Below are 20,963 nucleotides of genomic sequence, written 5' to 3' on the forward strand. Positions count from 1 at the left end.
TTGGAAGCTGCAGCCAGTCAGTTCACAGACTGGCTTAGGCAGCTAAAAGCTTACGGATAGCAAATAGCTTTCAGATAGGCAGATAAAAGCTTTCAGATGCCAAGCCAGCTATAAAAAGTTTCAACCCCAAAACACATAATAAAAAAAGATGGGCTGATCACATACCCAGAGCAATAATCTCCCCGGGGAGATTCTCTATGGCAAATTTATGTGAGGACATAGATGAGAGTCCCATAGGATAGAGTTGTATATGATATAAATTACTAGAGAGGATACCCACTGATAAATCACAGATCCACTGAATACTGACAGAGTTAGACCTAGTCTCACAATATAAGTATTCCTATAAAGATGACTAGAAAGTTAAAAGAATACTGTGAAAAGTCCACTTATAAGTGGAATTATCATCCTCTAATTTATTTGTCTTGTGAAACAAGGTTTTTATTACAGCAGGTGTGCTTTAATAAGATATACCAGTATACTAAAGAGTGTTATACATGGTTTAAAGTGTGGGGACTAATTTTTAATTGGGGAGTGCTAGCTAAGCAGCTCGCCACAATATTGGGGGGCAAGGAAGGAGACCGGCAGCCTCCCTCTAAACAGAACAAGATTTATTTTATTTTATTATTTTGTTTTTTTGCGGGGCAATGGGGGTTAAGTGACTTGCCCAGGGTCACACAGCTAGTAAGTGTTAAGTGTCTGAGGCCGGATTTGAACTCAGGTACTCCTGAATCCAGGGCCAGCACTTTAACCACTGTGCCATCTAGCTGCCCCCCCCCTTTTTAAATATTTTATGTTTGTTTGTTTATTGATTGATTGATTGATTGGTGAGACAATTGGGGTTAAGTGACTTGCCCAGGGTCACACAGCTAGTAAGTGTTAAGTGTCTGAGGCCGGATTTGAACTCAGGTACTCCTGAATCCAGGGCCAGTGCTCTATCCACTGTGCCACCTAGCTGCCCCAAGATTTATTTTAACAAGAACGAACTTAAAAAAAAAAACAAAAACCACAAACAGGATCAGTAGGATCAAGGGAAAGGAAATAAGATGGGGAAAGGTTAATTATAATAACTGAAAAAATACCACCGCCCAGGAATCAGCTGAAAATACGCAGAACGCCTGTTGCTTTCCAGCTTCCACCCAGAATGCCCAATTCTCCTCCCCCAAACCTAGAAACACCCCACACAGCCCCAGCCAATGGGATGGTCGCTCTGACAGTCACATGACTGCCCTCACTAGGCTTCCAATCATTATAATTTTGCCAGGCCCATGTAAGCATTGGCGAGTGGTGATGATGTGAGGTGCCAGAGCCCTGGCAACGGCTACAACCACTGGGTGGGGCACCGTGTGGTTTGCAGAGCCCCAGGCCAGTGCAAGCTGAGGCATAAAAACCTCAAATAACAATTAATTCTTTACACTCCCCCCCTTTGTTTCGTCAAGAAACACGGGGTGTTTCCTTGATGGAACAATAAATAAACAATAAATAAAATTTTTAAAATAACAGAATATCATAACCAATGCTAACAAACAATATACTAATAACAATATAGGAAAGGGAAAATACATATTACAGATGATATATATAGTAACAGAAGGAAAAACAAAAATGTCCATTTAAAGTCCTTAAAATCTTGTCTTCGAAGGAGGGTTGAGATGTCATCAGCGGAACTGGACTCCGGTCTGGATTCTAGCTGTCTTTGGATTCTGGTTGTCTCTGGAACTGCTGGATTTTCATTAATCTTTAGCATAGCATTGTCCAAAAATGTTCAAATTAAACAATGAAAGTTCTTCAAGATATACAAAACAAGTTTAAACTTGATATATATACAGCATATTGGAGTCCCCCCTTTGAAGGATACTTACATCCATACGCAATACAAAATTGAGATGGTTATGACATTACTAACACTTTTTACCACTATATGTCTGGATCAAGGCCAAATTTAGTTATGTGTCCATGATGACACCTGAAAATGTTATGGAAAGGTTACCATACCACATCTCGTGGTGCAAAGACATCTAATAATTGTGCTAGGCCTCAGGTGGATCTAGAATGCCCAATTCTCCTCCCTCAAACCTAGAAACACCCCACACAGCCCCAGCCAATGGGATGGCCGCTATGACAGTCACATGACTGCCCTCACTAGGCTTCCAATCATAATTTTGCCAGGCTCATGTAGGCGTCAGTGAGTGGTGATGACATGAGGTGCCAGAGCCCTGGCAATGGCTACAACCAGTGGGCGGAGCACCGTGTGGTTTGCGGAGCCCCAGGCCAGTGTGCACCGAGGCATAAAAACCTCAAATAACAATTAATTCTTTACAAAAGAAAAACAATTCAAGGAGCCAGGAAGAGATGACAAAGTAGAAAGTAAGTGGAATGACAGACAAAAAGCTAAAGCATTACAGTGATTCTCTTGCAATATGTGAAAAAAGTGAGCAAGAACTTGAACACAGTATCTTTGTATCACAGTATCTGCATCTTTGGAAGGAACTCAAGAATTGACGAGATCACAGCTCACTTGGAGTATTAAAGAATGGTATGGATAGAGAAAAGGAAACAATGAAAAAGCTGCTATTTAAGATGGAGAAAATATTAAAACTTATGACAATTTATGTTCTTGCCTACTTACAGTATAGCAGCAAGTTAATGAAATGGCTATAAGACAAGGTGAAGAATAGAGATAAATTAGATAATTTGAAGGAGAGGGAAGTCCTATAATAATAGAAACAGTTTACTAAACACTCTCATAAACAAAGTTGGACTTCTCCCCACATTTTTATAGAGGGTCATACCTTGGAAACTGAGCAACCTAGAGTCCCTATCAAGTTAAACATTAAAACAAAATTCTTAACTTTTAACTATAGTTTACACTTTAAAGTAAAAAATCTAGAGCAATTTGCCTCTAAAATAATAAAAGCTGACATTTATGTAGTTCTTCACATTAAGTTCTCTCACATATTGGATACCTTATGACATAGAACAGGGCATGTATTATTGTCCCTATTTTAAAGAGAAAGAAACAGAGGCTCCCAAGTTTAAATCACCTGCCCAAGATTGCATGGCCATAAAGTTGTAAAACCAAAATTTGAATCCAAGTCTTCAGACTCCAAAAAGATATCACTTGTTAAACCTCACCACTACTTTTTTTAATACATTCTTATTGGTCTTTTGTTTTTTACTTCATCGTAAGTTTCCCCAGAAACTTTCCCCCTCTCTGCAAGAGAGGTATCCCAAATAGCAAATAGTATTTTTAGAAGACAAAAAAGAAAAAGATTAAAAAACCCAAACAAACCCAGCACTACCAATCGATATATTGAAAAGTCTAAAAACATGCAATGTACATTGCCTATGGACCTCCCACTATGTGTCTCATACTTTTCCCTATTTCTCTGAATTCATCAAATTCATCATTTCTTAATATTCCACTATTATATTCAAGTCCTAGAATTTGTTTAGCCATTACCCAATCAATAGGCATTTACTCTCTTTCTAATTCTTTGCTATCACAAAATGTGCTGCAATTACTGTTTTGGTGCATATCCGGGACTTCCTTCTGTTCTATGAATTCCTTGGGTTAAGCCCCATAAGGTAATTGTAGTGTCAAATAGTATGGATATTTTATTCATGTTATTTGCAGAATTCCAAATTGCTTTCCAAAATGGTTTTCCTAAATCACAGCTTCACCAAAATGTACCAAGTATACCTTTGCACAACTCTTCCAACATTGACTACTATAATTTTTTTGTCATTTTTGCCAATTTACAGGATATAAGATTAATTGGATTAATTTTAATTTCTCTTATTAATAATGATTTTTGCAGCATTCTCTCATGTGGTTCTTAATACTTTTTAATCTTTCTTTGGAGAATTGTTTGTTCATATCTTTTGACCACTGATCTATTAGGGTATGGCTATTGATCACATACATAAATGTATATACACACACACATACATATATGTGTTGTTTATGTATCTTAAATACCAAACACTTATCAGAGAAATGAGATAAAATTATGAATGCCTCTATTCCTGACTTGGCAAAAAGAATACATTTCTGACTGACAGGTGTGAAAGGTATATGTTATCTGTTCCTCTTCTAATTTTTTAACAGAATAATCTTTAATATTAACGTTATGTACCCATTTGAAATTTATTGTGGAATATGGTGTTTGGTGTTGGTCTATGCCTAATTTTTACCAGACTGCTTTCCAGTTTTTCTCGAATAGATGATATTTTCCTAAGTAATTTCTGTTTTCTGATTTATCAAACATTAGGTTATTGAGTTACATTGTTTCTGATTCTCCCTTGTCTCATTTGTCCCACTGATCTCTCTATTTTTTAACTAATACTGAATGGTTATGGTGGCTTTATAATATAGTTTGAAGTCAAGAAATGCTATCTCCCCTCCATACCCATCTCTTATCTGTCTTTTAACTAAAAACATGATTTTCATTACTGCTGCCTTATATTACAGTTTCCCCATTTTTCCTCTATCTCTCTTTATTTTCAAAGTCCTTTTTGAGCCCTTCCATGGCCTGAGACCAAGTCATATTTTTCTTGGAAGCTTTGAATGTAGGAGCTTTGACTTTGTTATCTTCTTCTGAGGGTATATTTTGATATTCCTTGTCGCCATAGTAACTTTCTAAGGTCAGAAATTTTTTCTGCTGTTTTCTCATTTTCCCAAACTATTTCTTGACTTTTAACTCTTTGTTAAAGTGGGGCTCTGCTTCCAAGGTAGAAGGTGTCCCAAGTTTCAAGTGGTTTGTGCAGCTCTTTTCAGAAACACTTCTAGAGATTTGTAAGTTTTTAGTTCTTCCAAGGTAGTATGATTTAGAGAGAGTGCTGTGTTCTGGTCTGCAAACAACCACAAGCCTACTTTTCTTCCCTAGAACTATGCAGAGCTTCCTGCTCTACTGTGGCTGCAAGCTCTTGGATTGCCACCCAAGACTGCCACCTGAATCCGAGTATGGGCAAAACAACAGAGTCCTGCCTCAGTGCTAGCAAAGCGATCTCTGTAATCTCCTTCTGGCCAGTTGTTCAACCCCATAATCTCTGTGAGCTGTGTTCCAGAAGCAATTACTACCACTGCTGATGTAGTGGTTCCCAAGGCTTGCTCGGCCTACTGTGCTCCACTCTCATGCACGTGGGACAGACCTTTCCTGCTGACCTTCTAAGGTTTTTTTAGCCTGAAAATTATTTCACCTTATCGTTTTATGGGTTTTGCTGCTCCAGGAATTGTCTTACAGCATTATTTAAAGGTATCTGGAAAGGTTTTGGGGAGAGTTCATGTGAGTCCACTGCCTTTCCTCTGCCATCTTGGTTCTGCCTCATAATATAGTTTTTAGTGAGAAAGAGCTATCCTTCTTCCCTACATCTTTTCATCATTTCCCTTGATAGTCTAGATCTTGATTAGTAGACATAACAATTTTCCAAATTTTTTTTAAATTTTATCTAGTTCTATATAGTATTCCTTTCACAATTTGATTGGATAGCATTAAATGCATAAATTAATTTTAGTAACATTATCGTTATTATATTGGCATGGCCTAGCCATGAGCACTGAATATTCCTTCAGCTATTTAAATTGTTCTTTGTTTAAGAAGCATATTGTACTTCAATCTATACAGTTCTTTTGTGTGCTTTGGTTAATGGATCCTGAAATACTTTATGTATTTTGTAATTATTTGGAATAGGATTTCCCTTTCTATTACTGCCTAGTTTAGTAGTAGTAGTAGTAGTAGTATATAAAAATGCAGTAAATTTTTTTTTGAAATTCAGTTAATTTTTGAAGATTTATTTTGTAGAATACAGTTTTGCTAAAGCTAGTGTCTTGAGTCTATTTGCTGATTCCCTTAAAAATTTCCAAATAACCCCAAGGGTGCACAAGAACAAAGTGGATAGGGCACAGGACTTGCCCAGTCAGCAAACCCTAGAACTAAATCCTACCTCAGATGCTTACTGTCTGTGATCCTTGTCAAATTACTTCATCTCTCTGTGCCTCAATTCTCTAATGTTTAAAATTATGTACCTGCCTCAACTTGAGGGCCTGCCTGAAAGGACCCTTCCAGCTCTAAATCTATGAATGATCCTATCAACTAGCTGCAATGCAAGGAAGTTTTCATTGGGCTGTTGTTTCAGTTGTGTTCAACTCTTCATGACCCTATTTGGTGTTTTTTTGACAAAGATACTGGAATAGTTTGCCATTCCTTCTCTAGCTCATTTTACAGATGAGAAAACTGAGGCAAGCAGGATTAAGTGACTTTCCCAGAGTCAAATACACACCGCTTTTAAACTTTTTTTGACTTATCTTCCTAACTCCAGGTCCAGCACTCTATCCACTGTAAAGAATTAATTGTGATTTGAGGTTTTTAAGACCCAGTCTTTTGGCTGAAATTTTAAAAACCCCGGCATGTGCACTGCCTCTGCAACGGCGCAGTGCTCCACTAACTGGTTGTAGCCGTCACCATGGCACTGGCACCTCATGTTATCACCACCTGCCGACTCGTACATGGGCCTGGCAAAATTATGATTGGAAGCCCAGTGAGGGTAGTCAGGGCTGCCAGCCTATTAGCTTGGGGCTGTGTGTAGACAGCCTGGGGTCTGCTGGGAAGGAGAAGGGAGGAGTTTCGCCATTCTGGCGAGGAGCTGGAAGAAGACAGGATGCGGCCATGTGTTCGGCTGAGCCCTGAACGGTGGTGTGATTCAGGTTGTATTGTTTCCCTTCCTCCATTCCTTTTTTTTTCCTTTCCCTTAAATCTACTTATCTTACCTGTGTTTTTAAGTTTGTTCTTGTTAATAAACCCTGTTCTGTTTTTGAAAGAAGTTGTTAATCTCATTCCTTGCCCCAATATTGCGGAGAGCCGCCTAACTAACACTCTCCAATTAAAATTTGGCCCCTATACCACTGTGCCAATTAGTTAGTTGCTTGGAAGAAAGTTATAACATAGATTTCTGTATAAAAGAAAAACTTTCTGTTAATTCTGCTCAAAATGGAAGGGGTTGACTGCTTTGTTAGGCAGTGTTAGTTAGGCAGGGAGGTCCTATCAAAATACTCAATGAGAAGGGTTATGTCTACTAATCAAGAATACTGTTAATACAATTCTTAGATTGGCTGGGAAACTTAACCAAAAGAATTCTAAGACCTTAAGTCTAAAGTTATGTTTTCTAAGGTGATATCTGAAAGAGCTAAAATGATTGCAATTCTTTCTGTAAATTGTGGGTATACAATTGAAATTTATGAATTGTTAGGTTTTTATTTTAAAAAGTAAAATCCATGACTATTGTTATGTTCCAAATACACTGTATTTAATAAGTGATAAATACGGCAATAATAAATTGCTACACACTTAGGGGTCAAATTAATCAGTTCCTTATTTTCTGGCACCGGTAAATGAAAGTATATCTGTACTAGTCAAAGAACTGTTAAGTCTTCTGAACCTGAATAACAATAAAAATAACAATAATAAATAAAACCAACTTTTATTATGAGTGGGGCTATAGGTTCTATTCTTTAGCCCTATTTATCTTCTGGTTACTTTCATTATAGTTATCGTCATTTATTTAAGACTGGATATATCAGATAATTTAACTGCTGGACTGCTTTTCTACATTTAGAGTAACAAAAAGATTTATCTGTGATATTTTTACAATATCACATAATAATAATCAGTAGAAAGCTTGGTGGCAAAATGGATTGTTGAAATTAGAGTCAGAAAGTCCTGAGTTCAAATTCAGTCTCAGCCATTTACTAGCTGTGAGACTCTGGAAAAGTCACTTAAACACTCTGTGCGATGTGATATCTTGGTTTTTCATCTGTAATGTAGGAATAATATTAATACCTACCTCTCAGGGTTGTTGTAAGGATAAAAATGATATAATATTTGAAAGGCACTTTGTTTGTTTGTTTGTTTTTGCGGGGCAATGGGGGGGTTAAGCGACTTGCCCAGGGTCACACAGCTAGTAAGTGTCAAGTGTCTGAGGCCGAATTTGAACTCAGGTACTCCTAAATCCAGGGTCGGTGCTTAATCCACTGCGCCACCTAGCCACCCCCCTGAAAGGCACTTTGAAAACCTTGAAGTATTTATATAAATACTAGGTACTATTATAACCACAACAATTTCCAATAGTTTTATGAATATTTGACACAAATCATGTTCTTCATAAACTAAAGAAATAGTTTAAGAAACATCACTAAGGACACATAAGACCTGCAAAAGTAGGTGATCTGATCATGTAGTGAGAATCGGGGCAGCTAGGTGGTGCAGTGGATAAAGCACCAGCCCTGGATTCAGGAGGACCTGAGTTCAAACCTGGCCTCAGATACTTGACACTTACTAGCTATGTGACTCTGGGCAAATCACTTAACCCTCATTGCCCCACAAAAAAAAAGAGAGAGAGAGACAGAGACAGAGACAGAGAGACAGAGAGAGAGAATCAAGGGTTGCCTAAGTGTTGAAGTCTGTCACAAAATATTAAAAGAATCAATAGAACTACAAAAAAGGCAGGGACAAAAATCATGCAATATAAGGCTCCATGGGTTACATATGATCTTCACCACTAGAGGGAGTACACATACCGATAAGATGACAGGTCCACTTAAGTAATAAATTCCATCCATCCGGGTTGGAGGAACCAGAGAATCCCCTCTCCACACTAACCCTTGGGCCACCATCTTACTGCTCCTGTAAGGCAGGCACCTCAATGCATCTTAAGAATTCCTTACCATTTGCCCTTTATATCTATCCTTAGGACCTCTGGAGGCCTTCCATTTGTCCTGATGATGAACTCTCTTATATGTACAACAACTCTAATTAGAATGTAAGCTCCTTGGAGTAGAGACTGTTTTCTTTTTCTATTTATATCCTCAGGGCTTAGCACAATGTTTGGCACACAATAAGCATTTAATATGAGGGAGCTAAGTGGTGTAGTGGCTAGCATGTTGAATTTGGAATAAGGAAGACCTGAGCTCAAATCCCAACTCAGATACCTGCTAGTTGTGTGTTCGTAGGCAAATCACTTAACCTCTCAGTCTCAGTTCCCTCATATATAAAATGGGGACAATAATAGCACCTACTTTACATGACTGTTGTCAGAATCAAATAAGATGACATGTAAAACATTTATAAACCTTAAAAAATACTCTATAAATGCTTTTTAATTCACTTACTCATTCATCCATTCAAAGGAGGAAAACACCTAGGGAAAAGCAATCAACTAAAAGTCAAGAGATCCAAATTTAGTTTTGGATCAATCCCCAGCTAGTTGTGTGACCTTAAAAAAAAATCACTTAATCTCTCTGTGCCTCAGTCTCACCCCATTTCCCAAAATATAAATGGCTAAGGGATAAAGACAATTTTCAAAGGAAGTAATCTAAGCTATCAAAAATCATATGAAAAAATGTACTAAATCACTACTAGAGAAATGGAAATTAAAACAACTTTGAGGTTCTACCTCACACCTATCAGATTGCCAAAGACAAAAGATGAAAGTTACAAATTTTGAGGGGATTCTAAGAAAACATGTTACAGCAATGCAGTCATGGTGGAGCTATGAAATGGTAGAGTCATTCTAGAAAGAGATCTGAAACTATATCTAAAAATTAACTATGATGTTCATATTCTTTGATCCAGCTATACCACTACTAGGCCTATCACCCAAACAAAAAAAAAAAAAAAAGGAAAAGGATCTATGTGTACAAAAATGTAGTATTTCTAGCATCTCTTTTCATTGTAGCCAAAACTGCAAACTAGGGGAAAATATTATTGTAGCATAATAAATAATGAAATAGGCAGTTTAAGAGAAAATTGGGAAGACTTGTGAATTGATGCAAAGCAAAGTAAGCAATACCAGGAAAATAATTTACACAATAATTATGGTATAGAAAAAAGCAAAAGACTTAAGAACCCTGATTGACAATGATAATTCTCAAAAGAATGAGAATGAAACACTGTCTAATAGAGAAGTGATGAACTTAAAATACAACATACAGGGGGCGGCTAGGTGGCACAGTGGATAAAGCACCGGCCCTGGATTCGGGAGTTCCTGAGTTCAAATCCAGCCTCAGACACTTGACACTTACTAGCTGTGTGACCCTGGGCAAGTCACTTAACCCCCATTGCCCCGCAAAAAAAAAAATACAACATACAAAGAGACATATATACTTGGCCATGAACAATGTGGAAATTTGTTTTTTCAGACTATGCAGCTCTGTATTAAATTTTATTTTCAAGCTTTTTTTTTTTTTTTTGGCTAAACTTGGGGGAGGGGTGTCAGTAGGAGGGGCAGATTAACAAATAAGATAATCTTATAAAATTCTTTCTGGTCTAAAACAAAATTCTCCTATAGAATTATGTGCTAGTATACACATGTGCACATGTGTGCCCACATACACAGAGATATATGGAAGAAGTGTCTTCAGTACTTGTGAATTAGGCAAAACAAAGTTGCTTAGGTTAACTTTCTTACTTTAATTTGCCTTAAGAAAAATAAATCAGAGGGGTGGGGTAAGTGTTAGGAAGGATAGTCTGAACAGTGCAGGGAATTCCTAGAGTGAAAACTCTGTTAAGGAAACTAAAAATAAAAATAAAAAGGGGAAATTATGCAAGAACTTCTAAGTATTATTATGTTTTCCTTCTAAAGGAAGTGTACAAATTCTTTCCCAATGCTGAAGTTGTACAGCATTTTATTACAGTAGTCTGATAGCACATTACACCATAACTACATGTACAACTTTAGGAATTAGAAAGAAAAAAGTTTCTTAGAATAAAACCATGGAAAATGAATTTTCCAGACAGCTAAGGGTTAGTAGTTTGGACCTGTAATTTCATTCCTTTAGGGCAGCTTCAAACTTTTTGGTCTCAGAACCCCTTTCTACTCTTAAAAACTGAGGAACCCTCTCCCCAAAACTAATAAAGATTAATATTTAACCTTAGAAATTAAACATCTTAGTTTTTTAATAGGCAAAGATAGTTTCAACCTCATGGACCCCCTGAAAGAATTTTAGGGACTCCCAGGGTTTCAGGACCAATCTTTGACAACTACTTCTTTAGGTAATTCCTCCTGAGGAAACTCCTACTAATGCAGATCTGCAACTGTTCTGAAATTTAAGCCCTTAAATTATGTACAAAAACAAGAAACTAAGTGACTTGCTCAAACTCACAAAGCTCATGTGTCAAAAGTAGGACTTGAACCCAAGTCTTCACTTCAAGGTGGATTATTAGTCCAGTATATTGCACTTCCTCACAACTACTAGAATTAAAATGTAAAATAAGGGGACTAGGTGATATCTACAATCCATTCCAGCTCTAAAGCTGTGATTCAATAATCTAAACAGCTGACAAAGTGTTCTTCAAACAGGAGACACTAAAATGTTTTTTAATGAATTAATTAAATTATTAATAAAAAATAGAATATAAGTGCAGAGGGATTGCAGTATAGTAGAGAAAACACTAGGAATCAGGGAGTTCTAAGGTAGGAGTTCTAAGGCTGGATTCTAAAGATTGGCTTCTAAGCCTGCCTCTACTACAAATTCACTATTTAAGTTAAACAGGTGGTTTCCCTTCTCTAGGACTCATTTTCTTTTGTAAAATGATGGGGATGGACTAAAACAGGACTTCTTAATTTGTTTTGTAACATGGAACCCTTTGGCAATCTGGAAGTTTATGGATCCTTTCTCAGAAGTAATGTTTTTAAAGGCACAAAATATGTAAAATTACAAAGGAAACCCATTATATTGAATTGCATTTATCAAAATTTTTTTTTTAATTAAGTAAGTTCATGGAATGTCAGGTTAAGAATTCATGGATAAGAGGGGATCTCTGAGGACTAGTCTCTGTGACCATGACTCAACTTTTTTTTTAAACATTCCCACCCCCTACCCCCATAAAATATAAGCTCTTTAAAAGAGCTGTTTCTCTTTTATATTTGTATCCTCAGCACTAGCCCATGGCAAGTGCTTATAACAATGCTTACTGAATGAATGAAACTGTATTCATGGAAGTCTTCCTAAAAAGGCAGTATATCCTTTTAGCTTGTCATTAAAATGCTTCAGCCAAAGAACTGAATTTTACCCCTACCTTTGTCCATACTCTCTTATGTAACTTCACTGTAGTATTCTCTTAGGGGACTATAGTGATAGGTTGCCTTCCCTCACCACACACAAGAGACATTCTATACTTTCAAGAACTTCATAATCTGAGATTTACTGCATCAAAGATACATTTATATAGATTACAGATCTGGAGTCAACACACTCATTTCACAGATGAGGGAACTGTGATCCAGAGAGATTTAATAACTTGCTTGAAGTCACAAAGGTAGTAGGTTGTTGGAAGCAGGATTAAAACACTTGTGCTAGAGCCAGCATTCTTTTCAATGTACACTATTTAATGCAATTCTACATTTCTTGAATGAAAATATACTAAGGGCAGGGTTAGGTGCTATTCATTTCCCAGCCCTGATTACACTGTAGAATGGTGAAATATCAAAATTATCTACTCCATGTCTCCTCTCTTACTGAAGGGTCAAGGGTCTTGAATCTGGGATACAAATATGATAAATACACACACATTTGCAGGGCAATGAGGGTTAAGTGACTTGCCCAGGGTCACACAGCTAGTGTCAAGTGTCTGAGGCTGGATTTGAACTCAGGTCCTCCTGAATCCAGGGGCAGTGCTTTATCCAATGCACCACCTAGCTGCCCTATGATAAATATTTATTACGTAACTGCTATGTGCCAGGCACTGTACTAAGTGCTGGGGATACAAATAAGAAAGATAGTCCCTGACCTTAAGAAGCTTACAATATAATGGTGATGACACTACATAAAAGGAAGCTTGAGGGTGTGGGGAGAAGCAATGCCACTGTCAGAGATATGATGAAAATGATGGTGGAGTCAAAACCAAGCAGAGTGGATGGTAGCAAATGAAGACCTAGCTGGTACTTTGAACCCTCTATAAAGAAAGGATATGGAAGTATGTTGGGGTTTTTTTGTTTGTTTTTTATCCTCCAGCACTCCGATCAACTGAGAGTAGCAGTTTTAAGAAGCACAGTACCCTTGATGGCAAAAAACAAAAATAACAAAAAAGGACTGGTAAAAATTCTGGTTCACCAGCTAAGCAATACTGCTCTAAATCATGAGTTTCTAGAAGTAGTCCAGGTAATATCAAGAGAAAACTAGAATAATTAAATGAACTGTTCTTCAACTTTATACAAAAATGGTACTAGTTATACTCCTATTAGAAAGTCATGAAGGAATGCGCAATTGTGTAGATTGGGGCATTATCTTGTACAGTCTAAATCAATTCATTCTTAATTTTTTTAATGTAAACCTTTTAAATATATCACACATTTTCCTGTCTTCCTATAGTATACTGAACATAAACAATACAAACAAAAGATAATTACCGAGTTTGTCACTAAATTATAGTATACAATAAAAACCTCTTCTCATAGCTAAATTGTACAGGCTAGTTTGCCTTCAGCCTGACAGCTATGCCCTCAGGACTAAGTACAGGAGGTTATATTGGGCAAATCTAACTTCCATCCTCAAACCTCAGAATTCTCCTAACTTCTTTGTCACTTGCTGTCTTCTTTGCTATTGGAAATGGCCCAAAAAGTCGTGTTTATAAGCTGCCTATGCTGCTTTTACCACTACTTTCTTGCTCTTTGTAGCTGTATCCTGACTTCCCTGATTTCCTTATCTCTTATCCTGTGACTTCTGAGAACAGATTGTTATTGGTACCATCAGCTAAAGTGCCCATTTCCAGTCTCCAGGCTTTTCTTGGCTACTTTCTTGAAGCTCTGTGGTCAATTGTTTTTCTGTAGCTATAAAAGATTTTGGGGTGTTTTGTTTGTTTCTTGTTAATGGGTTCATGGCTGTCCTAGATACTATAGGCTGCAGAATGGGTGTGTTCTAAGTAACTGAGGTTATATGCCCCTTTATGTTCTGCTGGACTCAGACTCAGATAAACAAAATCAAAACTACCCAAACTGATCAGGTCAACTCTGTATGAAAATCTATAACATATTTTACATGGAAATACAATACAATAAAAAGACTCAGGTCTTATGAAATACCTAACAGGTAAATTCTGGAGAATACAAATACCCTCATTATAAAAGCTACTTACTGTAAAATTGTCCCAACTTGTGTTTGCTCATCCACTAATGCAGAACATGAAATCAGTTCAAAGTAAAATGTGTCTTTTTAGACCTTTATGTCCTCAGAAATAATCTAATGTGTTAAATAGCCATAATAAACTTCCTTCAAACTGTTCATGACAATTCCACTTTTGACCACATACCAAAACATTACCCATCCCTGGTTCTCTTATAATTCAAAGGAAATAACTATAATCAATTGTTAATATAAGAATGTGTCCCTTATGTTAATTGCAAAAAAGCCAACCCAACCTAGGTCCCCTTAAACATATATGTGTGTATGTGTATATGTGTGTGTGTGTTCTGAAAAATGTCCACAGACATCAGAAACACTGAGGTGCTTAAAGGATGTTAAGACCACCAGAAAATGTGAGTAGGGGTATATATGTATGTGGGGAAGTTTGGTGGTATAGTAGATAGAGCACAAGGCCTAGAGTCAAGAAGACCTGAGTTCAAATCAGGGCTCAAACACTTACTAGCTGTGTGATCCTGGGAAAGTCACTTAATCCTGCTTGTCTCTGTTTCCTCATCTATAAATGAGCTGGAGAAGGAAATGGCAAACCACACCAGTATCTTTGACAAGAAAACCCCAAATGGAGTCATAAAGAGTCAGACACACCTGAAATGACTGAACAACAACATATGTATTTATGGGGGAGGGATTAGGAGAATAGAGAGAGATGGGCAATCTGAAATAGATAAGCTGCCCCACATAACCTCTCCTCCCCAGTCAGAGGCAGCAAAATGGAGGTTAAAGAATTAGTGGCAGGTCAATTGGCTACCTTGATCTGTATTACATTGTGAGGAAAGCATTCTATAAACTATAAAAAAGCTATATAAATGTTCACTGTTATAAAATAGTGAAGCTTGTGGATCTTCCTTTGCCTACTTAGTCCAGTCACATTCCTTATTATTATTTATAAAGTACTTGTTACAAATGGGATCAATAGAGCAAGAATATTACCAATTCCTAAATGGGAAGGAGGGAAGGGAACCAGTATTTATTAAGTGCATATGTTGTGCCTGGCACTATACTAATTATTTTTTTCAAATGTTATCTCAATTTAAAATGTTCCTAAATGAACACTAAGGAAAAATTTTCCCAAACTCCTAACTAAAACATTTTTTCCCCAAAGAATTTACATGTATATAGTATTATTTACCATGTAACGACTTTGATGAAGTAAAGTTGAGCTGAGAAAAACAAACATGCCACCTTGAATATAAACATTTATGAAAAAACTAGTTTTCTGATAAGTAGCATAGTACTACATCACTTTACTTTTCTCTGGGAAGGAAATACTAAAAGAAGATTTTGAAAAGGAAGAATTACTGAAGAGTCTTGAAGTTCTAATTTAATCTTCCATAAAACATAGGCGGCCCAGCACAGTGGAAAAAGGACCAGATTTAGTCATCATAAGACCTCAATTCAAATCCTGACTCTTACACTTAGTAGTACTAGTAGTAGTACTACTACAACTATTGATAATAGCCAGCATTTATATAGTGCTTACAAAGTGCCAGATACTGTGCTAAGAGCCATATAATTGCTACCTCATATGATCCAGATAAGTGCTGGGCCTGGAATTAGGAATACTCATTTCCTAGAGTTCAAATCTAGCCTCAGACACTTACTAGCTGTGTGACCCTGGGTAAGTCACTTAACCCTGTTTGTCTCAGTTTCCTTAATTATAAAATGAGAAGGAAATGACAAACCACTCCAGTATCTTTGCCAAGAAAATCCCAAATGGGGTCACAAAGAGTAAGATGAACTGAAAAACAACAAAAATGAGTCTCACAAAAACCCTGGGAGGTAGGTAGTATTATTATCCCTATTTTATAGTTGAAGAAACTAAGACAGTTCAAGTGATTTTGCAAAAAGATATGCACCCACTTACTAGCTGTGTGACCCTGGGCAAGTCACTTAACCCTCACTGCCCTGCAAAACAAAAACAAAACAAAAAACAAAAAAGGGCATGCACCTAGTAAGTGTCCGAGGCCAAGATTTGAACTCTGGTCTTCAGGATTCCAAGACCTTATGCAAGATGCAACTCTTATACACTGCACCACCAGCTGCCTAGACACATCAACTTGGATAAGCCACCTAACCTCTTAGTTTCAGTCTGTCTTGGAAATAATATTCTCTCTAATTACCTCAAAGGGCTGTTAAAAGGATCCAGTGAGATAATGTATGCATAGCTGGCATTATGTAAGTCAAGCACCTTAGCACTGTTATATTAAAAAGGCCAATTCATGAAAATATCTCCTCAAATTCTAAAAGCACTGTTTTATAGCACAGAGAAAAGGGGATGGGGGGGGGGGGAGGAATAACCTGCATACAGTTATAAAGCTGGTTATCTCCACTTGGTCAATCTTGAGCAAGTACTGTAAGACTCCCTCTCCCACCCCCGCCTAGAACTCTGGCAGTGGGAAGGGTGACCCTGGTGGCACACTGTGCCATCAGAAATGTCATCAACTCACAAGAGGGACAGAGAATAGTTTCTATCTATTCTTCCTTCCTCATTCCTTACTTACTGAGATGTAGGCAGCACTTCCTCCTATGTTATCAATATTCCTCCTTCCTTAAAGACTTCAGTTGCTCCTCAGGACAGAAAAGTTAGGGATTCCTGCAATACGCACCCTATACTTCTTTTAGAGTTTCAATCAACAGCAGTCTAGCTATGTATTTGCTTCTTGGGCATGGGGGCAGTTCCAGGTGACTGAAAAAGCTCACCCCTACACCAGCTGATACTATGGAAAGCAATTTCTAGATATCCTTAGCTCCTCTGCCTCAGGCTCATCATAACAGATAGGATCTGCCAGGAATCACTCACCTCTTCTAACAGCCTGTTCAAGTCTTATTTGTCTGACAGACACCTTTCCCACACATGCTGGAATATAGGTAACTATGTCTTATCAGTTCTATGGTTTATGAATGAATAACAAAAAATAAACACTTAAATGGAAAGGAATCACACCAATGTATCAACTTTATCAACTCTCTCCTTACGATCAAAACATGTTTTGACTATCCAGCATGACCAGCTCTGACGACTAGTCCAACAATGAGGTTCTAGCGTGAGTGACAAAGAAATGATTAGGAAGAAGTACTGATAGGAAAGAGTGAAGGCAAAATGCCAGGTCTGGCAATGTGATTGAATCTAATACCAGTAGCTGAAAGCTAAAACTGCAGGTGAAGCTAGGAGACTGGTGTTTTTTTTTAATTGTAAATATTTTTTTAAACTGGTACTGTTCTAGTATCACTTATGGCTTTAAAAGAAGCTAGGACAACCAAGAAGTAGCACCCTAAAAGATGAATACAACTCAACTAGCAAGGTAAATGGATTCTCCCTTTGTGAGAATAGCTAAATTTTAAAAAAAAGTCCCTAATTTCATAGGTGGATATGGATATGTAGGACACTCTGCTTTGGTGGACTATCATACAACTTTTTTTTTTTACCACTCTTCTCCAACTTGGGCTTCCTCTTTTCTTAGATCCTATCAGAGGGTGGAGATGAACACCGATTTGACACAGGCCTTAAAATGTTAAGTTGGCATACAACTAGTTGCCAGGTCCTTCATCAAAATTTCAAGAGTCCAGGTACATATTTTGGGTATCGATGCGAACTCCACAACCACCCAGGAGACCCACTAATAAGGAAAGCCTGCCTCAGTTCCCAGAATAGCGAAAAGCGGTGTTGCTCCTAGTAACTAACCCACCTCTAGACCCTAGTCCCTGTCCCGTCCAATCACATACTGGAAGCAGTTTACATTACAAAGAAAGTGTTCCATTTTATCAAGGACGCCTCCCCAGCCAGTTTGACTTGGGCACTTTAAACATTATCTACAAAGTGGCTACAAAGTATGTATGTAGTGGGGGAGGGTGGTTGGTCACCAAGAAGACAGGGGAGATGGGGGGTGGGGAGCAGTGCAGTAACAGGCGGGGGGGGGGGAAGCAGGGGGGCGGGGGTGCAGACATTTGAGGAGCAGCTGGGGGGGGGGGGGAAGGTGCATGGAGTCCTCCCTAGTTTTTCACTGCACTAAGTCCACTTCTGAGCCGTCCACTCAGGAGCTCTTTTCTAGCTCGTGTACCCCCACGAACAAGATGAGGAGCAGGAGACCACGGTGAGTCTCCAACCCCAGAGTTTGTTCCTGTTCCTCCTCCTCCTCCTCCTCCTTCCTCGGAGCCTACCCGCTCGGGCCCGGCACCGCAGCCCGGGGCTCCCTGCCCGCTCCGGCCCAGAGGCCTCACCGAGGCCCCGGCCTCTCTTAGTGGCCTGCGGGCCACACGCAGACCCACACACGCCGGCCACAAAGGCGGCGGCGGGCCGAGCCTCGCGGGCGGCCTCGGAGGGAGCCCGGCAGGGAGGAGGAGAAACCCAAACAAACAGCGGAAGCGCCGCCAGCACCAGGCCGCACTCAGCCGGGCGGCCACCGCCGCCCCGGCTCCCCGGGACAGGGCCGAAGCTCGGGGCCCCGACCCGGGGCACGCGCCTAAGTCCCGGCGTGGAAGGGCCCCGCCGCTCCTGAGCTCCCCCGATCCCGCAGACAGGCTCCCCGACTTCCAGTCCCTCCAGCCTTCCCCACGGCGAGTGTCCCAGCGGACTCGGGAAGGAGCTAAGCCTCCTCTCTCCTCCCCTCCCACCGCAGCTCTTCGAAGAAGGAGGAGGACACTTACCCTGCAGCGGGGCCCGGCTCCGGCGCCCGGCTCCCTCCGCCGCCTCCTCCCGCTTAAGCTCCGCGCTCCGGCGCTGGCGCTGCTGCTGCTCTCCTCCCTCCTTCCTCCTCCTTCTCCTTCTCTTCCTTCTTCTCCTCCTCCAGTCCAACTCCTCCTCCTTCTCCTCTTCTTCCTCCTCCTCCTCTCTTCCCTGTCCTCGTCCTCCGCTCCCGAGGGGCGCGGGGGGCACGCAGGCAGGCAGCCCGCAGCCGCCTCCCAGCGGCTCAGCCCCGGCGCGGAGGCACCCACGGCGGAGCGCGAGCACTCACGGGCACGCGGCCCGGGGACGAGGAATAGGACAGTCCCAAGCAGGGGGAGGAGGCGCGCCCGCAGCTCGGCCCGGCTGCTGGGAAAGAAGTGGGGGTTGAGAGGGGGAGCCAAGAAGCGGGAGAGCCAGCCCCTTCCTCGAGCTCAGTCTGGAGCGTCCCGTTTCGCACACGCTTCCCTCCACCCCGTTTTGTATCCAGTTTTCATCCTATTTCTGCTGCTTCTTACCTCAGCCTCCTCCCCTCTGATTTACCCTCAGCCACACCAAAAAAAAAAAAAAAAGTCCTCCTCATTCCATCTACAAGTTCCAACTTCCTTCCTGCATCACCTGCCTCGCCCTTTCCCTTCACCTCCAACTGCCAGGAACCACCCCGGCCAACTATGCCAAGTTCATCGCACCTTGCTTAGACATCTCCAGAGGCAGGCACATCCCCAGCCTCGAGCACCGGCGCCTAGTGTCTGAACCTGAATCAGGGAGGAAAGGATAAGATTGGAGGAGGGCAAGAAAGCAGCTTGTACAATGTGTACCCTTTGCTACAGGGTGCCACTGTTGAAAGAGACTATCCCCCACTTAGCTTAGTACATAGCCTTACTTACTTTGTTTTAACAAATTCATTGCTTCTATCTTGTATTATTGCTTTGTTTTGGTATTTTAGAAGAGTTGTATACGAATACACTATTTCAGATAGATATGTCACTGACCCAGACATAAATCACAATCCTAAAATGGTAACTTTTCCCCCCTCCTCACACAGAATTTCTGCCCTCTTTCTTCTGGGGATCCTTGTGTTCCTAGCCTTCCCTTTATATTTGTTGGTAATTCAGTGGTTAAGATCCACTTAAACCCTCAACAAGGGGGACAATAGATTTTTCCCCCAAATGTTTCTGTTATCTACTTCCTTTTTTCTTTTCTTAATTGTTAATCTATCTGTATTTCTGAGGTGACCTCCTAATACCTAATATATAGTCATGGTAAATATGTACTTATGCTCTTTTGTGAAGTGTCAATAAGGATAAATAAGATGATATTACAATTTTAATTAAAGAAATGAAAGATAAATTGCTCATTTATCTTGGGGAATCATTGGTTTTTAAATTATATTTCTTGAGTGGCATGAGATTATGTAAAATACTGATTGTATGAAAATGGTGCTTTTGAACGGGTTGGTTATGGTTTTTAAATGTCTAATTTACCTTTATTTTTTGATTAACAAACCAATAACACAGAGTACTCTAAAAGCATTATGATGTTTAAGGTTATAAAAGGGATAAACCCTTAAATCAGTTTGCAAACCAAACTAAGTGGTTTAATTTAATATAGGATTAATTTGATTGGACCCTTACTGGAGCAAACAAGGTAACAAGGGGCAGTTCAGTTCAACAAACATAAAAATAGCCCTAGTATGCACCAATTAAGATGCTTGGATTACAAAAATAAAAGAACAAAGACCCTGCTTCCCTGGATTGAGAGGGGAAGGAATGTGGGAAGGAAGAAAAGAAGATATTCACTCTATTATGATACTAGGAAGAGTAGAATAAATGCAAGGATACAGGCAATGTAAGCTAAAAAAGAAAATAATACAGATTTCAAAAGATAAAGGAAAAATTGAGAGTAACAGCATTTACAGAGCTCTTTAAGGTTTGGAACTCACTTTACAACATATTTCTCAAGACAAACTTCAAGACCATAATGTGAAAACAGCTACAAACAAAGCCTCAAAGAAAAATGCTCATTGGACCAAAGCCCAACAAGATTTCCTGTAAGCATTCAACAAAGAGATAAGCATGGTAGAGGAAAAATTGGGAAGAGAAAAATAAG

General features: G+C 39.4%; 1 protein-coding gene across 3 annotated transcripts in view; it reads right to left on the reverse strand.

Annotated features, from left to right (window-relative positions):
- SOCS6 (suppressor of cytokine signaling 6) overlaps positions 1 to 18,911 on the reverse strand; it is a 70,956-nt gene extending 52,045 nt beyond the window's left edge. For 2 of the 3 annotated variants that reach the window (XM_043976897.1, XM_043976898.1), the window contains exon 1: positions 18,839 to 18,911. The gene's annotated coding sequence lies outside the window, so the exon portion shown is untranslated. The remainder of the gene's footprint in view (positions 1 to 18,838) is intronic. The other variant, XM_043976899.1, reaches the window with a different exon arrangement.
- Positions 18,912 to 20,963: the final 2,052 nt, after the last annotated feature.

The sequence above is a fragment of the Dromiciops gliroides genome, chromosome 1 (assembly GCF_019393635.1).
Source record: "Dromiciops gliroides isolate mDroGli1 chromosome 1, mDroGli1.pri, whole genome shotgun sequence".
In the NCBI taxonomy this organism is placed as follows: Eukaryota; Metazoa; Chordata; class Mammalia; order Microbiotheria; family Microbiotheriidae; genus Dromiciops; species Dromiciops gliroides.